This window comes from Pteropus alecto, unplaced genomic scaffold (assembly GCF_000325575.1).
Source record: "Pteropus alecto unplaced genomic scaffold, ASM32557v1 scaffold467, whole genome shotgun sequence".
Lineage (NCBI taxonomy): Eukaryota > Metazoa > Chordata > Mammalia > Chiroptera > Pteropodidae > Pteropus > Pteropus alecto.
In genome coordinates, this window is record NW_006439722.1 from 1,103,136 (window position 1) to 1,106,872 (window position 3,737).

The 3,737-nt window shown below is 31.1% G+C and overlaps 1 non-coding gene across 1 annotated transcript; it reads right to left on the minus strand.

Moving 5' to 3' along the window:
- Positions 1-2,288: 2,288 nt before the first annotated feature.
- Positions 2,289-2,421, minus strand: LOC112483931. Its single transcript, XR_003047823.1, has one exon. It is a non-coding gene; the product is annotated as a small nucleolar RNA SNORA70 (small nucleolar RNA).
- Positions 2,422-3,737: the final 1,316 nt, after the last annotated feature.

The following is a 3,737-nucleotide window of genomic DNA, read 5'->3' on the forward strand; positions in this document are numbered from 1 at the left end:
TTATTCTCTTGACATTATCTTTCACAGCACTGAAGTTTTTAATTTAAAGAGGTCTATTTATTACTTATTTCATGAATCATGCCTTTGGTGTTTATTTTAAAAGTCATCACCATACCCATAGCTATCTAGATTTCTTTCCTCTGTTATCTTCAAGGTGTTTTGTAGCTTTACATTTTGTATTTAAAGTCTGTAATCTCTTTTGAATTAATTTTTGTGAATGATGTAGAATCTGGGTCTAGATTCATCTTTTTTTTCTTTTTTTATTATTGCATGTAGATGTCTAGTTGTTCCAGCACCATCTGTTGTAGAATATCTTTACTCCCTTGTATTGCCAAAGAGCAACTGACTATATAAATGGGGGTTTATTTCTGGGGTCTCTATTCTATTCCATTAATCTGTTTATCTATTATTTCACCAATAACCCACTATCTTGATTATTATAGCATTCTAGTATGTCTTGATGTAAGGTAGTGTCAGTCCTCCAACTTCATTCTTTTCCTTCAATTCTATATTGTCTATTCAGGCTCTTTTAGTCTCAATATAAACTTTATCAATTTATTGTAATCCACTATATAGCTTGTTGAGATTTTGATAGGAATTGCATTGAATCTATAGATTAAGTTGAGAAGAACTGACATCTGGACAATGTTGAGTGTCTCTTTCCATGTACATGGAGTATTTATCCCTTTACTTAGTTATTCTTTGATATTATTCATCAGAATTCTGTAGTTTCCCTCATATAAATGTTGTGCATATTTTGCTAGGTTTATACCTAAGTATTTCATATTTTGGGGTGCTAATGTAAATAGTATTGTGTTTTTAATTTCAAATTCACTTTGTTTATTCCTGGCATATAGAAAAGTCATTGACTCGTGTATATTAACCTTGTATTAAAAATAGTTTTAAATTTGTCTTGAGATTTCTGCTTGTGCCATGTGTTATTTATGAATGTATTGTTTAACCCTCAAGAATGTTAGGCTTTGTCAGTTATCTTCATGTTACTAATTTCTAGTTTAATCCTTTTGTGGTCTGATAGTAAACATTGTATCATTTCTATTCTTTTAAATTTTTAAGTTTTATGGCCCAATCTATAATCTCTCTTGGTGAATGTTCATGTCAGCTTAAGAAAACTGGATATTCTGCTGTTGTTGGATGAAGTACTTTGTAAATGTCAATTATATCCAGTTGATTAATGGTGTTGAGTTCAACTATGTCTTTACTGATTTTCTGCCTGCTAGATCTGTCCTTTTGTGATAGAGAAGTATGGAAGTCTCCAACTTAGATATTGGATTAATCTATTTCTCTTAGCAGTTGTATTAGTTTTCGCCTCATGTACTTTGATGTTGTATTGTTAAGCACATACACTTTAAAGATTGTCATGTCTTCTTGGAGAATCAATCCCTTTATCATTTTATAATGTTCACTTTTGATTCATGATAATATTTTTATCTCTGAAATAAGCTCTATTTGAAATCGATATAGTTACTCTCACTTTTTTAATAGTTTTATCATATTAAATCATTATCCATGCATTTACTTTTAAATTTTTATGTGTCTTTGTATTTAAACTAGGTTCTTGTAGATGATATATAGATGGGTCCTGCTTTTCGATCCACTTTGGCAATTCTATCTCTTAATTGGTACATTTAGACCACTGATATTTCAAGTGGTTATTGACATAATTAGATTAATATCTACTATATCCATTACTGTTTTCTATTTGTTTCCCTTGATTTTGTTGCTATTTTTATGTTCCATTCTCTTTTTTCACCTTTTGTGATTTTAAGTGAACATTTCATGATTCCATTTTTTCTTTTTTCTTAACATATCAGTTATGCTTAATTTTTTTTTTTTTTAAAACAGAATGTAGGTTTTTTGGTAAGTAAGGTTAGAACAACACCACAGCCCTTATAAGTACAGGAATCGTTAGTTTGTCCAGCGACCACAATTAGTAATGTATTTGACTCTACAACCATTCTGAAATAAGTTGCTTTTCAGCCACCTTGTCATTAAATTCATCTTCATTAAACTTGGTTAAACCCCACTACTTTAAGAAAAATGTGTGTTCTACTGTTGTTGGCTGATCTAGCAGCCAAGTGACTTGAGTTTGGCCCTGCATAGGGCCTCAGTCACATGCTCCTTGTTCTGCATCTTGGTGCAGATGGACATAATGACTTGAGCAACTTGGACCCTGGTCACTGTGCCCTGGGGATGAAAGCCTCCTACATGCTTCTCTGGAGCTTACACTGGGGACTGCTTCAGTTCAAACATGCATACTCACTGAAAAATGTTGTCTCTATGCCTCTTAGGGCAACATGTATGAGTCAACAGTCTTCATACACTGCCAACAGACTGCTGCTTGTAGCCATTGCGTAACGGACTCCACAGGGAAAAGAGAATGGTCAGCTTAATTGGCTGGATTTTTCTTTTTATGTTTTTTAGTGCTCATCCTAGAGATTGCGATATACATTTATGGCTAATAATAAATTTTAAATAACACTATAAACATTACAAACAGTATAAGTACAATATAATAAAAAAATCCTAATTCTTCTCTCTAGTCCCTTATATTATTGCTGTCATTCATTTTACTTATACAGAAGCATATATATGTATATAAATATATATTATTGAATTATATATTTATAAGTTATAAATATATAAATATTTAAATAAAATATATAGTCAAACACATTGTTGGTATTATATTTAAGAAAATGTTATCTGTTTGATTAGTTCATAATAAGAAAAATACAAAGTTTTATTTTAACTTTACCTATTCGTTCTTTGATGTTATGTTATTTTTTTTCTTTATATTGATCCAAGTTTTTGACCTGTAATATATTCTTTCCCTCTAAAGAGCTTCTTTAAAACATTTCTTGCAAGACCAGTGTACACCTGCAAAAAATTTCCTCAGTTGTCTGAGAAAGACTATTTATTCTTTACTTTTGAAGGACAATTTCACAGGGTACAGCATTTTAGGTAGGTTGGTGTTTTGTCTCTTTTTTTTTCCTCTTAATACTTTAACTATTTCACTCTATTCTCTTCTTGCTCATCATTTCTGCAGAAAAGTTGGATGAAATTTTATTTGTTCCATATAGATAAGATATTTATATTCCCCTTCTGGTGTCTTCTGGGATGTTTCTTTTGTCTTTGATTTTTTGTTATTTCAAAATGGTATGGCCAGGTGTAATTTTTTTTTCATTTAACCTAATTTCTGTTCTATGAGATTACTGGGTTTGTGGTTTTGTGTTTAATATTAACTTGAGGAAATTCTCAAATATTATCATTCTGCATATATCTTTTGTTCTTCTCTTTTTGGAAGTCCCATTATGCAAGTGCTACATAATTTGTTCTTGTTCCACAGTCTTTGGATAGTCTGTTCTGTTTCTTTTTTTTTATCTCTTCTATTGGTTTTCAAGGTTCTAATGATATATTCTCTAGCTCAGAAATCCTTTCCTCAGCTGTGTCCTTGTTCCTAAAAAGTCTATCAAAGGCATTTCCATAATTATTGTAAATTCTGGGTTTCAAAATTCCAACATTCCTACTGTGCCTTATTCTGATATTTGCTCTGTCTAGTCAGCTTTTTTTTTTTTTTTAACATTTTTTGATACGCCTTATGTGTGTATACACACACAGACACACACAGATGTATATAGCATGTATATATATATTCTTGATAGTAGGCCACTATGTACTGGGTAAAGCAATTGCCCTTAGTAGCATGATGATAAGGT